The 25,517-nt window shown below is 45.1% G+C and overlaps 1 protein-coding gene and 1 long non-coding RNA gene across 2 annotated transcripts in view; one reads left to right on the top strand and one right to left on the bottom strand.

Annotated features, from left to right (window-relative positions):
• Window positions 1–25,517, top strand: part of PLCB1 (phospholipase C beta 1) — a 957,098-nt gene that overhangs the window by 236,771 nt on the left and 694,810 nt on the right. The gene's annotated exons all lie outside the window — the stretch shown is intronic.
• LOC143990030 (uncharacterized) lies at window positions 131–23,007 on the bottom strand. Its single transcript, XR_013277114.1, has 2 exons — window positions 22,714–23,007; window positions 131–461 (listed from the first exon to the last, which is right to left on the bottom strand). It is a non-coding gene; the product is annotated as an uncharacterized LOC143990030 (long non-coding RNA).

Here is a 25,517-nt window from a genome sequence, read left to right as displayed (position 1 = left end):
TCGATGAACCACTTGGTCTTTTTACTGGCATCATTCTTCTATGTTTTTATGACAATTTTATGCAAAAAAAAACTATTTATGATTTTTGGTGCATAGATGTCAGGAACTATGAAACAGACAGAAACAGAAGTACAATCAAATCACACTTGTTTATTAATAAAAATAAAAAGGTAAATAGGAAAAAGCGTAGTCAAGCAAGCCAGAGTCCAGTAGCCAGATCGGGTAGTCAGCCAGTCCAAAGTTCATAAACCAGATCGGGTAATCAGCCAGTCCACACGTCAGGGATCCAAGGAGAGCAACTGCAAGCAGGATGGAAGCCAGGAGGGATGTCAGCAAGCCAGTCTTGAAACAACAGCAGCAGATGGTTCCTAGTGATGTGACCAACGTGAAGGCAAGGAGAGAGTGAGCTGGAAGGCTTTAAATAGGCAGGTCAGATGAGCATCATCGGGAACAGCTGGTAGCTGTGGAAAGAGAAGAGACCTGGCAATTAGCCGACAGCTGAGCGGCCAGCTCAGAGGAGGAAGGGCTAAGCCAGCCCTGACAATAGATAACTATATTAATTGATGACATTTTTGTATTTGCTTGGGATTCAGCTTTAAGCACACATTTACTGTACAATTTAATACAGTGGGGTGCTTCCTACAAATGTTCTTATTAATTTATGTCACATGTGTTGAAAACAAAGCCACAGGCTGAATGCAGCATGTCAGGCCATTTCATGTGGCCCTCACACCTCACCTGCAGCTGTGAAACTCCCCTCGTCACTACCCCCACCTTGTCTCAGAAGCAGAGAGGAGGACAGAATTTCTCCGCCAGATCACACATATTTCCATGCAGGCACAGCTCCCCCCATCTCGCAGTTGTCAGAAGAGATGAGGACAGAACTCCTATAGGTTCTGCACCTCTTCGTGCAGCCTCAGGACCCCCTGTCTCTGCCTTCCCTGGTCTCAGCATTTAGCAGACTCAAGCAGCTGACTCCAGCCCTCCTCTGATCCTCCTCCAGACCTTGCACTTTCTGATTTTCCTGCTTCGTCCTGGCAGCAGCACAAGGTAAGGGAGGCACACTGTGATGTAAGGAAATAAGAAGGAGTTATGACTTCTAAATGGTGGGGGGCTCTTGATCTGATATAAAGGAAGGGGGGGTTGAGTGCTCTCAACATCTGGTCTTACAGATAAAACTGGATCTTTGAGCTTACCCCCCAACTTTCTAAGATGGGAACAAGGGACACCAATTAGCAAAAGTATGTAGGCATAGGACACACGCCCCTGCCACGCCCCCTTAAAGGAGAATTGTACAAAAAACTGATTGGTTAAACCCACAAGTGCTTTTTTAAATCCACTATTTTTTATTGGCTTTTGGAATTTACAAATGCAGCAATTTAGAAATTGGATGAAAGGTTTAGCACTGGGAAACACTTTTTGATGTTGGTAAGTTGATGTAAGTAGTGCATTTTATATACAACTATATAGATCAGTATACAATTGAGGAGGAAAGAGGGACAGAGGGACTTTGTTCCAAATCAGGGACAGTCCTTCGAAATCAGGGAGCTATGCTTTGAGGACAACTATAATGTCCATGCGGCCCACGATTAAATTGAGTTTGACGCCCCTGATTTGAGATATAAATTTCTACAAAATTGTAGGTAAGACAGTGTGCTGCTTTTTAAAAAGAAATCCAGCTAGCAAAAGGTCAAAATATTGTGAGGGTATAATTTTAAATTGCTCATAAATTCAGCGCCAGCAAGAAAGCAGTAAAGTTCTCCTTTTTTCTGAATTCCTATTATCATGAGAAACATGAAGGTAACTTTTAATACCTATATTCTTTACACGATCTTACAAAGAAAGCCAAATTATTACTTTTTCTGTGTTCATGGACGGGGAAGAATCGGATTGCTTTGTAAGGTTTCTGAGCTGCAGAGAATTTTTATTTCGGAGAGGCAGAGCGGCATTGAGCACCTATATGTTTTTAGTCTTTAAACACTCAAAGAATTCAATAATTCTCTGCTTGACTCTGGAGAAAGTCAGAAAGAAAATTCTATTTCCTTCATCAGATAGGAAAGATAATGTATTCCTGCTGAAGGGCCCCCCGGAAGCAGAAGAAACCACATAATAATATTCACTTTAAACGAAGGAAGGTTCAATGTTTAATGCATACCTCTGAATAGATATTGTAACTGAGCCCCCAGGTAGCAGGCTCAAAGTTTGTGACTTATGTAGTTCTTGTGTAACTTCAGTTCTTTGTAAATTTAATCAAACTAAACGAAATGCCTGTTTGCTGCCAGCTACATAAGGCTTACTTTGGCAGCAGTGGCATCTGTTGGCGCTCTTATAGAAGTGATTCAGGTGGGCATAAAGCTGCCCGATCACATCCATGGGTGCTGTAGAACAGCCATCAAAATTTCCATTCGCCTGATATTAGGCAAGTGGAAATAGGCTGAGGGCAAGTGTGGAGCCGCATCGAGGGGGCGGGGACTGCCAGCAGGTGGTGTTAAAGCGGAGGTCCACCCTAAAGTGGACCTTCCGCTCATCGGAACCCTCCCCCCCTCCGGCGCCACAATTGGCACCTTTCAGGGGGGAGGGGGGTGCAGATACCTGTACAGTACAGGTATCTGCACCCACTTCCGGGATAGCTCTCTGCGGAAAGGGGCGTAGATTAAGCCCCTTTCCGCAAGTGCCCGCCCCTTTCCGCAAGTGCCCCGCTGCCTGCTGGGAAACACACAGATCCCAGAGGCAGCGGGGACCGTCCTTATTGCACAGCGCGACTTGCGCATGCACAGTAGGGAACTGGGAAATGAAGCCGAAAGGCTCCATTTCCTGATTCCCATACCCAAGATGGCGGCGGCAGAACTCGAGAGACGATCTAGAGATCGGCTTCGGGTGCCGACATCGCGGGCGCGCTGGACAGGTAAGTGTCACTATTTTAAAAGTCAGCAGCTGCAGTACTTGTAGCTGCTGGCTTTTAAAAAAAAAAAAACGCGGAGTCCCGGTGGACTCCCGCTTTAAACAGGAGCCGATTCTCCTCCCAGCCTTTTCCCCCTGTCATTTTCTTAGCATACAGCGGGATTTGGGGCAAAGCACTAAATGAGGTGGGGGCAGGGTGGGGGGGGGGGGGGGGGTTGGATGGGAGCTGCCAAAGTTTACTTTTTCAATTAACAAGCTGGTGATTGGTTGCTCGGACCACTTAGCAACCAATCCACCAGCTTGTTAATAGGAAAAGTTAACTTTGGTGGCTCCCGCTTACCTGTCCAGTGCTGTGCTCCGCTGTAAGTCTATCTGCATCCTAAATCTGTGAACGTGTCATTCATTGGTTTTCATTGTTTTAATGCCATATTTAATATAGACATGGGCCAAACACCCCCCTGTTCAGTTCGCAGCAGAACTCCTGAACAGGGGAAAATGTTCTAACCCAAAAGGCGAACCCCATTGAAGTCTATGGGAGCAGAACAGGAAAAGTGCCCATTTTGAAGGCTTATATGCAAGTAAATTAAAGGGGTGTGGGAGTCTAGGTATTGCCCTGGGGGACATGTATCAGTATTTTTTTATTTTTTTCATGAGCAGTGATTTTAATTATGTGCTTAAAGTGCAACAATAAAAATTCCTTTAAATATAGTGCCTGGGAGGTCCCCTTAATGTGCCGGTAAAGTAGCGCATCTGTGGCATGCATAAAACATGCTACAGCAAAAATTATATTTCTAAAGAAAAAAAAATAGTCAAATCCCATTTAAAAGGACTCACGGTACCCAGCTATTTAAGAAATAAAGAAAAGATGCCCCCCTATGCCAACATTTTTAATAAAAATGGTGTGGGTCACCTCCTAAAATCTATACCAGACCCTTATCTGAGCATGCAGCTCAGCAAAGGGAAGGGGACAAGTGAGCACCCCCCCTCCTGAATCATACCAGGTCACAAGTCCTCCCAGAATGGGTGGGTGGGTGCTCTTTGGGGCAGTGGGGCTCTACCCCCCGCCCCAAAGCACCTTGTACCCTCGTTGATGGGGACAAGGTCCTCTTCCTGACAACCCTGGGCTGTGGTTGTTGGGGTCTGTGGGCGAGGGCTTATCGAAATCTGGAAGCCCCCTTTCACAAGGGGGCCCCCAGATCCTGCCCCCCCCATGTGAATGGTTATGGAGTACATTGTACCCCTACACATTCACCAAAAAAGTGTCAAAAAGTAACAATTACAAGAAACTAATTTTGACAAGTCCTTTATTAAAAATACAAAAATAGTGTCCCTCAATGTAAATCCATCACGATGCCCGCCACACCCGAATAATAGACGGGAAAAAAAACAATCCGCCTCCTGGGAGGCTTCCCGCTGACTGCCCGCTCTGACGGTTCTTATATAGGCAAGGGGCGGGGCCACCTGGCTACAGCACCTGGTGGCACCGCCCCTTCTGACATTAAGTGACGAACCGTTCGCCCATCCCTAATTTAATATAGCATTAAAATATTTACTTAACAAAGCAGTAATGATGTGTACAGTGCCTATAGTAGCCAATCATATTGTATCCTTATTTTATTTATCACATTCAGATCCAGTGGCGGCTGTTGCTCAATAATTCAGGGGGTGCCAACCCCCCCGACGGGAGACCCTCCCTTCCCAGGGAAATGAATGCGGGGAATGCCCACCCCCCCCCCCCCCGACAGACAACCTCCTTACCTCCTCACTCCCATCTCCCCTCCCCTGTCCAAGCCGTTGGTGAGCCGATTTAATGGTGGCTGGTGGGTCTGTGGCCCCTCTCCTCCTGCAATGCTCTCCGCTCTCCTCCTCCCTCCTTCTCTAATAGACCCCTGATGTCCCATTAAAGAGAAACTGTCACTTTAATGGAGCTACCACATAGGAAGCTATCACATAAGCATGAAGATAGTCTTTTTACTCCTTTATTGACCTAAACTCTGCGGGAAGCTGTGCAAAGGAATTGTACGTCTGTCGTATGAGTGAAGCAAGGAAAGAGTTAATCCCTTACTTGTGGCCTCTGCCACACAAGACACCGAGCTGTGAATCCAAAGGGCTTCTACAGACAAACACCGGGTACTGCAGTGCATCTGGCACGTGTTTGAATTTCCTGCTCTGATGGTCATGTTTTCTTCAGAGGAGAGGAGATTAAGGAAGGAATTTAAGAGACAGATCAGCAAGAAGCATTAAAAGGTATTTTAAAGTGTATGTCAAGGCAAAAAAATATATACTGCACATATATTTGGTACAGCTATGGAATACAAGCACATTTCCTCATGGGTTATCCCTCTAAACACCTTCCTTTTTGACATGACAACACAGTGAGTTTTTAGCTCTTAATTCCATAGCATGTGGTGTCAGCCCTGCCTACTTTATTTCTGGTACATAAAAACAAAAAACAAAAAAAAAACACAGACCTCTATTCATCTTCCTCCTCCATCTTCATATCTTCTCCTTTCTCCTAATCTCTATACACCCTCCTTATCTCCCCCCCTCCTCTTCTCCATAGCCACTCCTTATCTCCTCCCCCTTCACATCGCCATAACCCCTTCTGATCTCCTCACCTCCTCATCCTCATAACCCCTCCTTACGTCCCCCCCCTCTTCATCTCCAACCATCCTGCTTATCGTCCACCGTTCTCATTTCCATAACGCCTCCTCATCTTCATAACCCCCTTTATCACTTTCCCCTTCTAATCTCCATAATCAGTCCTTATGTCCTCCACCCTCTTGATCCCTTTACCCCCCTTCCCCCCATCTCCCCCTCTTCTTTATAACCTCTTATTCCCTCCCACCTCTTCATCTCCATACCTCCATCTTATCTCCTACCCTACTCATTTCCATAACCCATCCTTATCTTCTCATCTCCATACCTCCATCCTATCTTCCACCCTCCTTATCGCCATACCTCCTTCTTATCTCCTATCCTCCTGATCTCCATAACCCCTCCTTATCTCCTTATCTCCATACCTTCATTTTATCTCCTACCCTACTCACCTCCATAACCCCGCCTTATCTTTTCATTTCCATACCTCCATCCTATCTCCTACCCTCCTCACCTCCATCCTGTTTCCTACCCTCCTCACCTCCATACCTCCATCCTATCTATTACCCTACTTATCTCCATAACCCCTCCTTATCTCCATACCTCCATCATATCTCCTACCCTCCTCACCTCTATAACTCCTCCTTATTTCCTCATCTTCATACTTCCATCTTATTTCCTACCATACTCATCTCCATAACCCCTCCTTATCTTCATAACTCCATTCTATCTCCTATCCTCCTCATCTCCATACCTCCATCTTATCTCCTATCCTCCTGATCTCCATAAGCCCTCCTTATCTCCATACCTTCATTTTATCTCCTACCCTACTCATCTCCATAACCCCGCCTTATCTTTTCATTTCCATACCTCCATCCTATCTCCTACCCTACTCGCCTCCATAACCCCTCCTTATCTCCATACCTCCATCGTATCTCCTACCCTCCTCACCTCTATAACTCCTCCTTATTTTCTCATCTTCATACTTTCATCTTATTTCCTACCATACTCATCTCCATAACTCCATTCTATCTCCTATCCTCCTCATCTCCATACCTCCGTGTTATCTTGTACTCTACTAATTTCTATAACCCCTCCTTATCTCCATACCTCCATCTTATCTCCAACTCTCCTATCCATACCTCCATCTTATCTCCTACCCTCCTCATCTCCATAACGCCTCCTTATTTCCTTCACCACCTCATCTCTTTTACCTTACCTATCTCCTCCCACCTCCTCATCTTTATAACCTCTCCTTATCTCCTCTTTGTCACCATAACCCTATCTTACTCCTCCTAATCTCCAAAACCCCTTATCTTAACTCCCTCTTCAATTTTATAACCCTCCTTATCGTCTCCCCCTCCTCATTTCTATATAAGGGGGCCTTATCGGCTCCCCCTTCCTCATCCCAATAACTCTTCCTTATCCCCTATTCTTATTTCCATAAACTACTCCTTATTTCCTCCCTCTCCTCATCCCCACAACCCATTCTTATATCCCCCCATATTACCTCTCTTTATCTCCATAACCCCCTCATATCCATAGACCATCCTTGTCCCCATAACCTTTCCCTATCTCTCCCTTCTCATCTCTATAACCCCTTCTCATCTCCTTCCCTTCTCATCTCCATTATCCCTCCTATATCCCCCCCCCCCCCCCCCCCACTCTTCTCTATAATCCCACCTTGTACCAAAGCAAACTGCACAGGAAGTTAGCAGCTCACAAAATTTCTGACAAACTCAAGAATTATTTTTTGCATTTATCAAACAGATATAACAGAACACTTTGGTATATTTAGCAGACCCGACGGGAACAAATAAGAGCAGTTCATTGTTAGAGGTCACATACACTTTAAGGCTGCCAGTTTGTACTGAGTCATATTTCTCAACAGCTCTCGCTCAGAGAGCAGCAGTACAGACACTATATTGCCAAAAGTATTGGGACGCATGCCTTTACACGCACATGAACTTTAAAGGCACCCCAGTCTTAGTCTGTAGGGTTCAATATTGAGTTGGCCCACCCTTTGTTGCAGCTAAAACAGCTTCAACTCTTCTGGGAAGGCCGTCCACAAGGTTTAGGAGTGTGTCTATGGGAATGTTTGACCATTCTTCCAGAAGCGCATTTGTGAGATCAGGCACTGATGTTGGACGAGAAGGCCTGGCTCGCAGTCTCCACTCTAATTCATCCCAAAGGTGTTCTGCGGGTTGAGGTCAGCACTCTGTGCGGGCCAGTCAAGTTCCTCCACCCTAAACTCACTCATCCATTTTTTTGTGGACCTTGCTTAGTGCACTGGTTCAACTCATTTGATGGAGAGGGGATTTTGGTGTGGGGTTGTCTTTCAGGGGTTCCTGTTAAAGGGGAACTCTTATGCCGCGTACACACGAGTGGAATTTCCATCAGAAAAAGTCAGACGGGAGCTTTTCATCTAATATCCTGATCGTGTGTATGCCTCATCTGACTTTTTACGTCGAAAATTCTGACGGACCTAGAAAGAGAACATGTTCAATTTTTTTCAGACGGAACCAATTCTTGTTGGGAAAACCGCTCATCTGTATGCTGTTCCGACGCACCAAAAACGACGCATGCTCTGAAGCAAGTACGAGACAGAAGCTATTGGCTACTGGCTATTGAACTTCCTTTTTCTAGTCCCGTCATACGTGTTGTACGTCACCGCGTTCTTGATGGTCAGACTTTGGTGTGACCGTGTGTATGCAAGACAGCTTGAGCGGAATTCCATCGGAGAAACCTTCAGAGTTTATTCCGATGGGAAAAAACGCTCGTGTGTACACGGCATTAGAGGCATCAGCATGCCAAGACATTTTGCACAATACTCCCAACATTGTAAGAACAGTTTGGGGGTGGCCCCTTCCTGTTCCAACATGTGCATCAGTGCACAAAGCAAGGTCCATAAAGACATGGATGAGCGAGTTTGGGGTGGAGGAAATTGACTGGACTGCACAGAGTCCTGACCTCAACCTGATGTAACACCTTTGGGATGAATTTGAGTGGAAACTGGAAGCCAGGCCTTCTAGTCCACATGGAAGAATGGTCAAACATTCCCATAGACACACTCCTAAACCTTGTGGACGGCCTTCTCAGAAAAGTTGAAGCTGGTATAGCTGCAAAGGGCGGGCCAACTCAATATTGAATCCTACAGAATAAGACTGGGATGCCATTAAAGTTCACATGCGTGTAAAGACAGGTGTCCCAATACTTTTCACAATATAGTGTGATAAGAAACTATAGTAATAGATTTCATTCATTAATGCAGAGACTCTTGATGAATCTGGTGACTTTTTCGAATGTATCAGCTGTCCTGACAATGCGGTGGTCACTATCTATGCCGCCATTGTGAACTTAGGAAGAGGTTAATCAGAGGGCACCATCCCGTTAATTGTGGCTCATGGAAAGACTGCATTGCTGGAGTTGAAATTTGCCATTGTAAATCGTGAAGCAATCTCTTTCATGAGACATCTTAGCACATTGCAATGCTCAGACAATACTGGCAGCGCTCGCTGAGGATGGAAACTATTTCCATACGAATTATGGTCTGTTAATTAGAATTCTAAGCTCTTACCATTCCTGCAAATGTTAAAATTGGATGACACAACTGAAACAGCCTACCACACAGATTTGTAGCAAACAAAATCTAAAAGTACACTAATGAGCCCATTTAATCAGGCAGTAAGCAATGTGCCAAGTACTAGCCACCGGTAATAATCATCTGTCATTGTTCTGACTAATTCAACTAATGGAAGCTGATTGGTAGCTCTTGGTTACTGTACATCGGTTATCTTTCCACTACTCTATTCAATTACATTAAGCAAGTTTTTTTTTTTTATATTTTCACAAATTTGCACCAAACCTAATGTTTACTAATGATTACTGACACATAAAATCTCTCTCTGGGTTATATCTGTCCAGGACTCTGGTAGAGTGGTCCCCAAACTGCAGCCCACAGGCTGAATGTGACCCTTTGCTTGCCATTTTCTGTCCTTTGGGGCACAATTCCATGCACTGGCAACAATGATGGAGCGCCATTCTTCCCACTGACACCACTGATGGGGCACCATTCTTCCCACTGACACCACTGATGGGGCGCCATTCTTCCCACTGACACCACTGATGGGGCGCCATTCTTCCCACTGACACCAATGATTGGGCGCCATTCTTCCCACTGACACCAATGATTGGGCGCCATTCTTCCCACTGACACCAATGATTGGGCGCCATTCTTCCCACTGACACCACTGATGGGGCGCCATTCTTCCCACTGACACCACTGATGGGGCGCCATTCTTCCCACTGACACCACTGATGGGGCGCCATTCTTCCCACTGACACCAATGATTGGGCGCCATTCTTCCCACTGACACCAATGATTGGGCGCCATTCTTCCCACTGACACCAATGATTGGGCGCCATTCTTCCCACTGACACCAATGATGGGGCGCCATTCTTCCAACTGACACCAATGATGGGGCACCATTCCTTCCACAGACACCAATGATGGGCACTATTCTTCACACTCACATCAATGATGAGGCACCATTCTTCCCGCTGAAACCAATGATGGGGCACCATTCTTCCCAGTGACATCAATGATGGAGCGCCATTCTTTCCACTGACACCAATGGTGGGGCACTCTTCTTTTAACTGACACTACTTGGGGGGGGGGGGGGCACCATTCCTTCCACAGACACCAAAACAGGGCACTATTCCTCCCTTGGATACCAACAACAAAGATGGGGCACTATTCTTCTTACTGACACTAATGATGTGGCACCCTTCTTTCCACCGATACCAATGGTGGAGCATTATTCTTCTCACTGACACTAATGAGGGGGCACCATTCCCTCCACAGACACCAAAACGGGGCACTAGTCCTCCCTTGGATACCAACAATGGGGCACTGTTCCTCCCACTGATACCAACAATGAGGCACCGTTCCTCTCTTGTATACCCACAATGGGGCACCGTTCCTCCAACTGATGCCAACAATGGTGCACTATTCCTTCCTCTGACACCAAAATGGAGCACAATTCGTCCCTTGAATACCAACAGCGGGGCACTATTCCTCCCACTAAAACTAATATTGGGGCATTACTTTCTCCTACTGATCCTGGGGCATTTTCTACTCCCGCTGGAAACAATCTGGCCCCTATAGAGCCTGAAGTAAACTGTGAACTGGCCATTTGTTTAAAAGATTGAGACCTCTGTGCTAGCCGAAGACCACCATGAAATATCCACTTATTCCATGGTCAGGTAAAGGTTTTTGGACTCCCTTCTGGATTCTCCTTACCAATCGTTCTAAATCGTTTTATTCCAGAGGAATCCTTCAAATAAATATCAGGTCTTAGGGAACCCCTGGTAAAATACATTTATTAATATAATAATGTCTCCTACATTGGTGGTCAAAATTCCACCCTTCAGAGAAATAAAAATATCATTGATGTGTTGTTGCTGAATCTGCCATGTAGTGTTTGACCTGGAACTATACCAGTGATGGCAAACCTTGGCACCCCAGATGTTTTGGAACTACATTTCCCATGATGCTCAACTACACTGCAGAGTGTATGATCATCATGGTAAATGTAGTTCCAAAACATCTGGGGTGCCAAGGTTCGCCATCACTGAACTATATGGTCACCATCGGATGGGAGGTCAACCAGCCACAGCTCCAGGAACCCCTAAAGGAGCCCTATAGTTTCATAAAACCCTGGCTGAGAATACCGTAATATATACAAAATAAATTTGATAAAAAATAAGGACAATACAACGGTGTGAAACCCCAAATAAACAAGTGTTATTATATTTCAGCTTATCAATTCTCAGATTTGGTGGTTGCATTTGTTTTATTTTTAATTTTTAAGTCTGTTGTTTTTCAACTTACGGTAAAAGGCCAAGCTGTCCAGCAAAAGTGGTAGTTTGAGGGTTGGAACAAAACCATTTACCACTGGCAGTAATGCCTAGAATGGTCAGCTTTTATTTATGGTAAAACCTTTATCCCAAAAGGGAATTTTTTTTGTTGTAAATGCTTATAAATTATTAGCTGGAGTTTGACTTTAATTTATTTAGTCAAGTCCATCTATATCTGCTAGATAGAGTTCCGACGGACCTTCCGAACTAACGGATTTGCCCACACACCAACAGTCCCTTCGTAAGTCCGTTAGTTTTGAACGTGATTAAACAAAGAAGTTCAATAGCCAGTAGCCAATAGCTTCCCTTACGTCATATTTGGTCCTTCGGACCAGCACACAGACGAACGGTTTTCCCGATTCTAGTCCATTGGAATTGAGTCCGTCGGAAAGATTTGAAACATGTTCTATTACTAGATCTGTCGTATTTTTTATTTTTTTCGAAAAACAATCGGACTAGCCCACACACGATCGGATTGTCCGACGGACTAATCCCTTCGGACCTAGTCTGCCGGAAAGTTCGGTTGTGTGTATGCGGCATGACATTACGCTCCTCCCAGGCTGACAATACTGCTGACCAAAGGTCTCCATTGCTTCATCTAATGTGGAGACAACCAAAGACAGGAAGTGTTACTTTCCGGATCATCCAGTGAAAATAAAGGAAAAAAAAAACTTAAAATGAAAACAAATGCAGCCACCACATCTAATAATTGGTAAGCTGCAATATATTCACTTTTTGTTTTTGGTGTTTTATTTGCCTTTAAGATGAAAGAAACTGCTGCAAAAATAATGTTAGTAGGCAAAGTAACTAGGACATAAGCATAGAGCAACACTTGTTTCTTCATAGTTACGTATGTCTATCTTTTACACTGGCTCATTTGTATTTGCTCTATTTATAGGTCTTTCTTCCACACCCCAGTAGATTTAGTGCTTATTGTCCCTCCGCTGCATCCAGCAGGAAATGCTTGCAGGCACTTCCTGTTGAGCACCTTCTGCTATTTAGTGTATATGGATATGGGTGGACCACCTTCTTATACTTCATATCCATGGTTTACTTCCTCCGATTCTCCGAATGATGTCATTGCAGTTTGATCTTTGTTTATATAATATATATATATATATTGTACACAGTCTCTCACAAAAGTGAGTACACCCCTCACATTTTTGTAAATATTTTCTTCTATCTTTTCATGCGACAACACTGAAGAAATGACACTTGTCTACAATGTAAAGTAGTGAGTGTACAGCTTGTATAACAGTGTACATTTGCTGTCCCCTCAAAATAACTCAACACACAGCCATTAATGTCTAAACCGCTGGCAACCAAAGTGAGTACACCCCCTCAGTGAAAATTTCCAAATTGGGCCCAAAGTGTCTGTTTTATGGCCACCATTATTTTCCAGCGCTGCCTTAAAACCCTCTTGGGCATGGAGTTCACCAGAGCTTCACAGGTTGCCACTGGAGTCCTCTTCCACTCCTCCATGACGACATCACGGAGCTGGTGGATGTTAGAGACCTTGCACTCCTCCACCTTCGGTTTGAGGATGCCCCACAGATACTCAATAGGGTTTAGGTCTGGAGACATGGCCAGTCCATCACCTTTACCCTCAGCTTCTTTATCAAAACAGTGGTAGTCTTGAAGGTGTGTTTGGGGTTGTTATGTTGGAATACTGCCCTGCGGCCCAGTCTCTGTAGGGAGGGGATCATGCTCTGCTTTAGTATGTCACAGTACATGTTGGCATTCATGGTTCCCTCAATGAACTGTATTGGCCCAAGCCTCCTCCTCCATGGAGAGCCCAGACCTCGCTCTCAGTCCCGCGGCGGAAGTGACGTACACACGCGTCCTCACCCCCACAACCAATCCCAATGTCACTAAAACCTGGTGGCCAATGGGATCTGGTTTCCCGCCGTTCGAGTGCGTCACTTCCTCCGTTGCCACTATGCAGATACCATTTCCGCTGTGGTATCGAGAGTGAAGCTTGATCCTCGCACTCGAACGGGGGGAAACCAGATCCCATTGGCCACCAGGTTTTAGTGACATGGGGATTGGTTGCGGGGGTGAGGACGCGTGTGTACGTCACTTCCGCCGCGGGACTGAGAGCGAGGTCTGGGCTCTCCATGGAGGAGAAGGCTTGGGCCTATTTTGTATATATAAGAGAGGCAATATGGCGTGTCACCCGTGCCCCGAGATGACGTGAAGTATCACGACACGCTGTTTATTGCCTTGTGACCTGTACCATCTGGAGAAGGATAGACCTGTGGAGATTTGCGTACGGCCGACGCTTCCCACCTGTTATGCCATACTTCACTGCATGTTTGTAAGTGTGTTTTTTTAGATTTAATTTTTTATTAAATAAGAAATTTTACACTATTGGAGTGCCTCTTTTCCCTCTTTTATGGTGGATCATACATCAAACCGGAGTTTATGATATTGAACCGTGACTCTGAAGGAGGGTGGAGTTTGGAGGATTGAGGAATATATACAGCCTGGCTTGATCCTTTGATAAGCTAATTATTTTGTGACATCTGGTAAGGAGCCAATCGTGGCTTTTGGTGGTGGTGCACTGTGGCATGTTTCACGGCTTGGAACATGAAGCAAAGAATTATCCTTTCTGAACACTATAACTGACACGTGGTGTTTTGTATTTGTGAACAATTGACTTTACAGATGGATTCATTTTGAGGACTGCTATATAAAGACACATTTGAATGTTTATTTATATGTGATTTTTCATGTTTTTTTTTCACAATTTTTAGAATAATTTTGTTTATATATACATATATATATTTTTTATATAAATTCAACTCACGATTGAATTTGTGCATCATGGGCTATTGGTAATCACATTTTGTCATGATTGTTTAATTGGGTTGCACTTTAACTATTTAATTTACATTTTTTATATACACAGCTTCCCGGCTGGGACATTGGTCTCAGGTGGGAGGTGTATGCTTATGCATTAAAGCGGGAGTCCGCCGGGACTCCGCGTTTTTTTTTTTTTTTGTAAAAGCCAGCAGCTACAAATACTGCAGCTGCTGACTTTTAAAATAGTGACACTTACCTGTCCAGCGCGCCCGCGATGTCGGCACCCGAAGCCGATCTCTAGATCGTCTCTCGGGTGCTGCCGCCGCCATCTTGGGTAGGGAAATCAGAAAGTGGAGCCTTTCGGCTTCATTTCCCGGTTCCCTACTGCGCATGCGCGAGTCGCGCTGCACAATAAGGACGGTCCCCGCTGCCTCTGGGATCTGTGTGTTTCCCAGCAGGCAGCGGGGCACTTGCGGAAAGCGGCGGGCACTTGCGGAAAGGGGCGTAATCTACGCCCCTTTCCGCAGAGAGCTATCCCGGAAGTGGGTGCAGATACCTGTACTGTACAGGTACCTGCACCCCTCTCCCCCCTGAAAGGTGCCAATTGTGGCGCCGGAGGGGGGGGGGAGGGTTCCGATGAGCGGAAGGTCCATTTTAGGGTGCACCTCCGCTTTAAGTACTTTTCGAAGAGAGCGCGTTTTTTTTATTTTTATTTGTTGCATATACTTGCACTTTGTATGGGTTGATAACTAATTTGTAGATGGTTTGACCATTTTATATATATATATATATATATATGTTGTCACAATTACGGGGCAATATGAGTGATATTGTTCTAGGACAGCGCTGTGGACTTTTGACGATATAGTCTCTTCGTATTTGGACAGCCTCCTTCACCTCAATGGTTCCTCCCTGTACAGGTAGCCTTGAGAGGTGGTCGGTTAGGCATTAGTAGACTCCAGAAAATAAATAAGCGATAATGTGTAAGAATAGCGGCAGTTCTGTGCTATAGAAAGCCCTGCGGGGTGGGAACTGAGGTCCTGCATGCCAGACAGTGGAAGAGGAAGGTAGTCAGGCCTGCGAGATGCCGGAGATATGAAAATAGCTCCGGTGTAAAGAGTAACCTTGACTGCTTTGTTTCCATTTATGTGTAACTAGGATGGCTATAAATAGAGACTATAAAAAGACCGTAGAAGGAAAACAAATAAAAAAAAAAAAAGTCATTGATCAAACACTAACTTAATCTTCTTCAAAGCGAGCAAAGTGACACCAGCACTTTTTGAACGGGACTGTAGAAAATAATTATTGAAAATTAGGTACTTAAAGCGGGAGTCCGCATTTTTATTTTTTTTTAAAAAGCCAGCCGCTACAAATACTGCAGCTTCTGACTTTTAAAGCGGTTCTGCACCTAAAAAAAAAATATTAAAAGCCAGCAGCTACTAATATTGCAGCTGCTGACTTTTAATAAAATCACACTTGCCTGTCCCAGGTTCCAGCGATGTCGGCGGCAGATGACGAGCGATCGCTCGTCTCGCTGCTGCCACCGCCACCATCCTCTGTCAGGGAATCGGGAAGTGAAGCATTACAGCTTCACTGCCCGGTTCCCTACTGCGCATGCGCGAGTCGCGCTGCGCGTCTCTTATGGTCCTCCGCTGTGTCTCTGGGAACTGTGTGTTTCCCAGAACACAAGGGGGGGGGGCGGAGCGTCTGCGGGGGTCTGCGGCGGTCTGGCCGGAAGTGGGTGCAGTTACCTGGATTATCCAGGTAACTGCACCCCCCTCCCCCCTGAAAGGTGCCGATTGTGGCACCAGAGGGGGGAAGGGATAAGATTCGCGGAACTTCCCCTTTAGGGTGAAGAACTGCTTTAAAATAGTGACACTTACCTGTCCAGCGTGCCCGCGATGTCGGCACCCGAAGCCGATCTCTCGATCGTCTCTCGGGTGCTGCCGCCGCCATCTTGGGTATGGGAATCAGGAAGTGGAGTCTTTCGGCTTCATTTCCCGGTTCCCTACTGCGCATGCGCGAGTCGCCCTGCGCAATAAGGATGGTCCCCGATGTCTCTGGGATCCGTGTGTTTCCCAGCAGGCAGCGGGGGACTTTCGGAAAGGGGCGTAGATTCTGCGGAAAGGGGCGTACCTTCTGCAGAATCTACGCCGGAAGTGGGTGCAGATACCTGTACTGTACAGGTACCTGCACCCCCCTCCCCCCTAAAAGGTGCCAATTGTGGTGCCGGAGGGGGGGGGGATTCCAATGAGCGGAAGCTCCACTTTAGGGTGGACCTCCGCTTTAACATGCATGCATTATGTGTCACTTAAATAGTTTCTTGTACTTATTGTCTGTATTCTTCCAGTGATGTGCACGGGTCACTATTATTTCAATTGAAGTCGTCAGCCTTCAAGGAGATGACTTTTTAATTTCCAGCTATAGCACGGAATCAAGTCGTCTGTGTACAATGGCTGAGGGGGACCCGGTAGGGTTCCCCATAAATGGGGCCATGGAATAAGTCTAAAGCCCTGTACACACGGTCGGAAATTCAGACGGGAAAAGTCCGATCGGATTATGTTGTTGGAAAATCCAATCATGCGTGGGGCTCTAGTGGCCTTTTTCCGACAGAAACAATTTTAGAGCAGGACCTAAAATTTTCCGACGACAAAATCCGTTCGGACTTTTTCCGGATCGTGCGCATAGAATTCCGACGCACAAAGTGCCACGCATGCTCAGATTAAATTTGGAGACAAAAGCTATTGGCTACTGGCCTCTACGCAGTCCCGTCGTACGTTTTGTACGTCGCCTCGTTCGGAACGATCGGATTTTCCGTCAACTTTGTGCGACCGTGTGTACGCAAGACAAGTTTCGGACAAAATCCAACGGATTTTGTGGTTGAAATGTCCGACCGTGTGTACAGGACATACGTTCTAGAAAGGAACTGCAGTCTGCTCACATAATTTGTAATAAAAACATCTTTGCCATTCTGAAGCTTCCCTCTAACCACTTTGCATATTATTTTATATATACTGTGATTCTGGACTTGCCAAATTTGTTGCAGAAATCTCCCTCCACTGAGTCTGGCTGCAACAATTTTAACTGTGGGCAGCTGAAACTGCTGCCTGTTCACTTCCTGAGTTTACACAGACACACAGAGGCACACCTCCAGCTCTGCGGCTCTCATTGGCCCTCTTATAACTTATCCCTCTCCCCTTTCTGGCAAACTCTCACGAGAGTGGGAGAGAGACCTGTGCATGATGTCATAAGCCTAGGATAATGATCAGACAAGATACAGGAAGGGGGTTGTATAAGGCATTTACTGGCATAAAAAAAAAACATGTTTTACTATCTAAAGTTAAAACAACAACAAGAGCAGAAGATTTAATAGATGGAATGTTGAAAAAATGACTGAAGTTCCGCTTTAAGGAGATGACTATTTAATTTCCAGTTATAACACTGAAACAAGAAGTCTGTTGTACAATGGCTGAGGGGGACCCGGTAGGGTTCCCCGTAAAGGGGGCATGGAGGAAGTCTAAGTTCTAGATCACCTTAACTTCTCCAGATACTGATATTTATAATTTCTCCTAATTCCCCTTTATGTTCAATCTGAGTTTATTTGAAAAGCTTTTTTTTTCATTTAACAGCAGTACAAAAGTATCAAAAATCAGTAAAAACACAAAAATAATATAAAAAAGAGCTACACGATTAATTAATAAAAAAACGCGATCTCGATTCAACCCCCCGCATGATCCTAATCCGGCATTTTCACAATGCAAGTAACAAGGGCAGAGCAGTTCTCCTGCTCACAGCTGTCAAAAAAAAAAAAAAACAGCTGCTGAAAGAGATAAAAAGAAACATTGCATCTTTCTGTTCTTTTAGCAATCAAAAGGATGAACTTAAGTCTGCAAATGAGGTCAGTTTAACCACTTCATGAGGAAGTAAACCCTGATGGGTTTTACTTCCTCTTTATTCCCCTGCAAAGTAAAAGCATAATGGGCTAGTATGCATCACATACTAGCCCACTATGTAACACTTACCTGCAAACGAAGCCCGCGATGTCTCCGCCAGCGGAAGCGTCCATCTTCACGCCTCTTCCGTCATGGCGCATTTTGGGGAAGAAATGGCACGGAGGTTTGTTTCTTCACTGCGCATGCACCAATGACATCATCGGTGCACTACAAGGTACATATCTCCTAAACGGCGCACGTTTAAGAAATATTTTTAGTACATATAGGTAAGCCTTATAGCAGTGATGGCGAACCTTGGCACCCCAGATGTTTTGGAACTACATTTCCCATGATGCTCATGCACTCTGCAGTGCAGTCGAGCATCATGGGAAATGTAGTTCCAAAACATCTGGGGTGCCAAGGTTCGCCATCACTGCCTTATAGGCTTAGCTATATGTAAAAATGTCTCAGGGGGGTTTACAACCACATTAACCGCTTGCCGACTAGCCGCCACAGTTTTACTGCGGCAAAATGGCACGGCTGGGCGAAACAACGTTATGTTACGTTGCTTCGCCTTTTGGCTACTACGGGCCGATGCGGCTAAAATCTGCTCAGCTGTTATACTAAAGGAGCGGGAGGGGACTCCCCCCCCCCCCCGTCATCTTCCGCCGCTCTTCTCGAAGCCTCCTGTCCCTCCGAGGAGACCTGAGCTTGTCCGCCGCCTAGGCTGAGACCTGAACAAAGCCCGATTCGGCTCAGATCGAGTCTTCAATGTAAAATCCCGGAAGAGACGTCACTACGTCACTCCTGGTTTACTCAGCTGCCAATGGTGCAGATTTTGAAGAAATTACAGAATTTCAGAATCGACAATTTTGCCAAGCTGAATACTTTTAAGAGCAAAGGAGGGGTTTGGAGTCTTATATCCCTCCATAAAGAGTACCTGTCACCGCCTATTACTGTCACAAGGGATGTTTTCATCCCTTGTGACAGCAATAAAAGTGATCAAATTTTTTTTTAAAGGGACAATGTAAAAAAAATAAAAACAAAATAAATTAGATTTTTTTTTTTTTTTTTTTTAAGTGCTCCCGTCCCCGTGAGTTCGCACAGCAAAGAAAACGCATTTGTAAGTCACACCCACAAATGTAAACGGTGTTCAAATCACACATGTGAGGTATCGCCGCGATCATCAGAGTGAGAGCAATAATTTCAGAGACGTCTTCTGTAACTCTACATTTTTTTTAATGAGTCACCTATGGAGATTTTTAGGTATGTCAGTTTGCCAATCATTGCACGAGCGCGCGCAATTTCAAAGCATGACATCTTCGGTATCTATTTACTCTGCATAACATCATCTTTCACATTATACAAACAAATGAAGCTAACTTTACTCTCTTAGTTTTTTTTTTTTTTTAATTCATTAAAGTGTTTTATTCCTCAAAAAAAAATAGCATTTGAAAGACCGCTGCGCAAATACCGCATGACATAGAAATATTGCAATGACCGCCATTTTATTCTCTAGGGCAGTGATGGTGAACCTTGGCACCCCAGATGTTTTGGAACTACATTTCCCATGATGCTCATGCACTCTGCAGTGTAGTGGAGCATCATGGGAAATGTAGTTCCAAAACATCTGGGGTGCCAAGGTTCGCCATCACTGCTCTAGGGTCTCTGCTAAAAAAAAAATATATATTTATAATGTTTGGGGGTTCTAAGTAATTTTTTTGCAAAATATACGGACTTTAGCCTGTAAGCAATATATAAAAAACTAACTTTACAGTTTAGTTGTTTTTTTTTTAATTCATGAAAGTGTTTTTTTTTTTCCCAAAAGTTAAGTTTGAAAGACCTCTGTGCATATACTGTGTGATATAAAATATTGCAACGATTGTCATTTTATTCTATAGGGTCTTTGCTAAAAAAATATATATATATATATATATATATATATATATATATATATATATATATATATATATATAATTATATAATAATTCTATATAATTCTATATAAATAATTATATATAAATCTATAATTATATATTTTTTTTCTAGCAAAAAATACTGATTTTTTTTTTTTTTATCTTTTATTTATTTCATAAGACACAAAAACACAAAACGCATCTTCTTTAGATATATAAAAATAGAAAAAATAATGACAACAGTTCAAATATATCAAACTTATATCATTCATCTAAATCATATCTTTCCAAATATATATGTAACATGATGGACATGTCTACCATTCCCAGCGGTCACCTAACCCTCTTATTTCTCTATACCTAGGCGTCTGTTCCATCAAGTTATACCCTATTGCCATAAGTGTACTTGTACTTCTTGCCTCAAATTTTCCCAAACTTAATAAACCCGAGATAGAACCCATCTCTATGAAGAACTTATAAAAAAGAAAAAGAAAAAAAGAAAAAAGAAAAAAAAAATACAGATTTTAACTTGTAAGCAACAAATGTCAGAAATAGGCTTAGGCATGAAAGGGATAAGCGGTTAAATTGTTAACTATGAATAAAGATGAATGGTAAAATACCCACTGAAAAGAGAATATAGTGCATGAGTTAGGAAAAGACTGAAATTATATTTTTTCATTCCCCTTTGTGAAGAACATCAATCAGAAATCACCACATTCTATAATCCAGTAGTGAGCTTCACAATCAACATTAAAAAAACGGATATCCAATGTAATAGAAGTCAAGGGATTGGAAGCCACTTTAGGGAAATGGAATTTCAAAATACAGGAAAAGACAGTTTAAGAAAGGAATGTAGATAGAATGAGACTGTGTTACCTTCAAATTTAATAAAAGATGCATTAACAATATACATTTCCCGGTAATGACGATTGAAGACGTGTTATTCACACTTCGCATGTCCGCCACTTACCGGGCTGGGGCTGTTTAATCCCGTTCGATGCATGGAGATTTCCAGAACGCGCTCCCAGGCAAGTGCCGGTGTTCAGGGTAATTTTTTTATTTTCTAAGCTGCCATTTACCATATGCTGTATGTTCTCTAGTGCTTTAAAGCGACCTTCTGAGCATAGTAAAAAGTAATAATAAAAAAATAAAAAATAAACTGTCAGCACCCTGTGAAGGATGCAGTTGAATACCCACTTTTCTGTGTTAAAGCGCTATTAAAGGGGTTATAAACCTTTGTGTTTTTTCACCTTTAATGCATCCTATGTATTAAGGTGAAAAATATCTGACAGTGACCGCCCCCCCCCCCCCCCCCCCCCGGTTTTACTTACCTGAGCCCTGGAACTTCATCCGGCAGGGATGCGCTCTTCCTCTGCCCGGGGGTCTCGGCTCTTGATTGGATAGATTGATAGCAGCGAAGCCATTGGCTCCCGCTGCTGTCAATCAAATCCATTGACGCGGGCGCTTGGGGGGCGGGGCACAGTCATACATTCGGCGGCTATGGATGCCAAATGATGGACTCGGGAGCGCACCCACAAGATAACGCCCCCCCCCCCTCCCCGGAAAAGCGCCTCTCCTAGGGGGTTATCTGATGTGGGGAGGAGAGCTGCGAGAGCCCCCGAGGGACCCCAGAGATGAGGTTCGGGGCCACTCTGTCCCGTTTCTACATTGTCCCGGGAAAAATCGCAGGAAATTGGAATTTTTCTCAACTTCCGAAGAATCGCCAGAGCCGCTGCTAGCCAGCTAAAAAGCTGTACAGGGAGATCGATGATCACAGCTGTCCCTCCAGCCGCACCGATCATCCCCCAGCTGCTCTGTGTGCTCCTCCTGGGCCCCCTCCATGTCCTTCTCCACCCCCGTTCTCCTCCAGCCACATCCATTTCCTTCTCCACCCCGTTCTCCTCCGGCCACCTCCATGTCCTCCTCCACCCCGTTCTCCTCCGGCCGCCTCCATGTCCTCCTCCACCCCGCTCTCCTCTGGCCGCCTCCATGTCCTCCTCCACCCCGCTCTCCTCCGGCCGCCTCCATGTCCTTCTCCACCCCCGTTGTCCTTAAGCCCCCTCCATGTCCTTCTCCACTCCGTTCTCCTCCGACCCCCTTCATGTCCTTCTCCACCACCGTTCTCCTCTCCAGCCCCCTCCATGTCCTTCTCCACCCCCGTTCTCCTCTCCGGCCCCCTCCATGTCCTTCTCCACCCCCGTTCTCCTCCGGCCCCTCCATGTCCTTCTCCACCCCCATTCTCCTCCAGCCCCCTTCATGTCCTTCTCCACCCCAGTTCTCCTCCGGCCCCCTCCATGTCCTTCTCCACCCCCATTCTCCTCCAGCCCCCTTCATGTCCTTCTCCACCCCTGTTCTCTTCCAGCACCCTCTATGTCCTTCTCTACCCCCATTCTCTGGTCCCCTCCATGTTCTTCTCCACCTCCCCGTTCTCCTCCGGCACCCCTCATCCCCCGCAGCCGGCTCCTCTCCTCTCTCGCCAGCTGTGGGGGGGGGGGGGACTAGTTTATGGACACAGCGAGTGAGATCGCTCCTGTGTCCTGTGATAAATGAGCAGAGTAAACTGTGTTCAACATAAAATCCAAGATGGTGGTACCCAACAGCAGTCCCTGGGCAATTAGATGTCTACATAACGGAATACATACCATGCCTAAAATATGCAAACTGCACATATCGAAAAATAAATAATCAATTGACGAGTTTCTGGTGACCCCAGAGAAGCCCGCAATGTCCACATTGGTACACCGACCATAAGTCATCGTTCTCTTCTAGTGCCTTGCAAGTTTCAGACTGCAGAAGGAAATGTGTATATTTGATGGGTGAGCTGTCCTGAAAGACGTTAGGAACAACGCAGTTGGAATATAACTAAAGCAGTGCGGAGAGAAAGTTCTAATCAGTGTGCAGCGCTCGTTCTACCCAGACAAATTTCTTTTTTTCCTTTTTTTCTTACGGCCTCCTCCGGAGCATGAAGAAAATTCAGCAAGGAAAAATCTCAAGCTTGTTTATTTTCCTGTGCTGAAAAGGAAATCCTGCTTTTATCAGCACCTAGGGATCTTGTAACGTCGGCTGCCGCTTCATGGCTGATGGTTTCTTATGTAATGTCACTCAGCTAAAGGAAAAAAATGTTTAACAAGACAAATTACCAGGTGAATGGATCAGCCAAAGTGATCTTTTAGTTATAGTTGGAAATAATTATACTTGCCTTCTTATTGCATCTATTGGGGTCAGAGAGGTCACTAGTCAAGACCATCAGGGAAAAACAACAGGTTTGCTTTATTCCTCCCGTCTCTAGCAGCACACACTCATCTTTTTTTCCCATTCTTCCACTCAGCAGGAGCAACAAAAAGTTCCCTCGATTTCTGAATATGAAGGAGCATGTGCTTTACACATGAGGCATTAGAGTGGTTCACTTTTGGTGGACACAGTGCAAGGATTTGGTGATTGGCTTTGTGCTGTTATGTGGGGGTGGGCACAATGCTAGTACATGGTGATTGGCTCTATGCTGTTACTTGGGGGTGGACACAGTTGAAGGATTTTTTTGTTGGTTCTGTGCTGTTACTTGGTAGACAACGTGCAAGGATTTGGTAAATGGCTCTGTGCTGTTACTTGGGGGTGGGCACGGTGCTAGGATTTGGTAATTGGCTCTGTGCTGTTACTTGGGGGTGGGCACGGTGCTAGGATTTGGTAATTGGCTCTGTGCTGTTACTTGGGGGTGGGCTAGGTGCTAGGATTTGGTGATTTGGCTCTAGGATGTTACTTGGGTGTGGACACAACACTAGGATTTGATTATTGGATTGGTGCTGCTACTTGGTGGTGGACACAACGCTAGGATTTGATTGGTTTTGTGTTGTTACTTGGGGGTGGACACAGTGCTGAGATTTGGTAGATGGCTCTGTGCTGTTACTTGGAGGTGGGCTAGGTGCTAGGATTTGGTGATTTGGCACTGGGATGTTACGGTACTTGGGGGTGGACACAACACTAGGATTTGACTATTGGTTTTGTGCTGTTATTTGGGGTGGACACAGTGCTAGGGTTTGATGATTGGTTCTTTGCTGTTACTTGGGGGTAGGCACAGTGCTGGGATTTGGTAATTGGCTCTGTGCTGTTACTTGGGCAAGGTGCTAGGATTTGGTGATTTGGATACAGCCCTAGGATTTGATGATTGGCTCTGTGCTATTACTTGGGGGTGGGCACAGTGCTAGGATTTGATAATTGACTCTGTGCTGTTAATTGGGGGTGGACACAGCGCTAGGATTTGATAATTGGTTCTGTGCTGTTACTTGGGGGTGGGCACAGTGCTGAGATTTGGTAGATAGCTCTGTGCTGTTACTTGGGGGTGGGCTTGGTGCTAGTATTTGGTGATTTGGCTCTGTGCTGTTACTTGGGGGTGGACACAACACTAGGATTTTATTATTGATTTTGTGCTGTTACATGGGGGTAAACACAGCGTTAAGGTTTGATGATTGCTTCTTTGCTGTTAGTTGGGGGGGGGGGGGGTGGACACAGCGCTAGGATGTGATGAATGGTTCTGTGCTGTTACTTGGGGGTGGGCACAGTCCTAGGATTTGATAATTGGTTCTGTGCTGTTACTTGTGAGTGGGCACAGGGCTAGGATTCGATGATTGGTTCTGTGCTGTTACTTGAGGGTGGCCACAGAGCTAGGATTTGATGATTGGTTCTGTGCTGTTACTTGGGGGTGGACACAGCACTTGGAGTTGATGATCGGTTCTGTGCTATTACTTTGTGGTTGACACAGCGCAAGGATTTTGTGATTGGCTTTGTGCTGTTACCTGGGGGTGAGGGTGCTAGGGTTGCTTGAAGCGTGAAATTCCTGGCACTGCCCAGGGAGCCAGATGTGCTGTGTTCAGCCACTAGTACAAGTGAATGGCTGTACACTGACGTGTAAGGATGGCCTTGCGGTTCGCCCGGCGGTTGGTTCATGGCAAATTTTGCGCGTTCGTGACTTGCCAACCCGGCGGACTTCTGGTGTTGTTCGCATGGCGGACATATGTGTTTACATTCTGAAAGAACTTTGACCCATGATGACACATCTATCATGGGGTACAGGACAGCCAATTGAGACATTTCAGCACATGGCCAATTGGACATTCCCCCTACCTTATAAATAGACCTGATCTGGCGCCCATTTTACATTCTGACTTTTGTCAGTGTAGGGAGAGGTTGCTGTGTGGAGCAGGGACAGTCAGTTTAATCACTAGCTATTACTATTAGGTCCACAAAGGTCCTTTTAAGGGCTGGTATAGGTGTACAGTATATAGGGTTCTATACGTATAATCTACTTTCTTTCAAATATAGAAAGCCTATTATACTTGACTGCTGACCGATATTGCAGCTGTCTTTTATCAGTGTAGGGACTGAGGGACAGTCTGCAAATCACTAGCTACTAGGTCCACAAAGTTCCTTTTAAGGACTGGTATAGGTGTACTAT

Source organism: Lithobates pipiens, unplaced genomic scaffold (assembly GCF_037356315.1).
Source record: "Lithobates pipiens isolate NorthernLeopardFrog02 unplaced genomic scaffold, aLitPip1_a1.2 Scaffold_18, whole genome shotgun sequence".
NCBI lineage: Eukaryota > Metazoa > Chordata > Amphibia > Anura > Ranidae > Lithobates > Lithobates pipiens.
The sequence above is the reverse complement of the archived record's forward strand: the minus strand, read 5'-3'. Positions and strand labels throughout refer to the sequence as shown.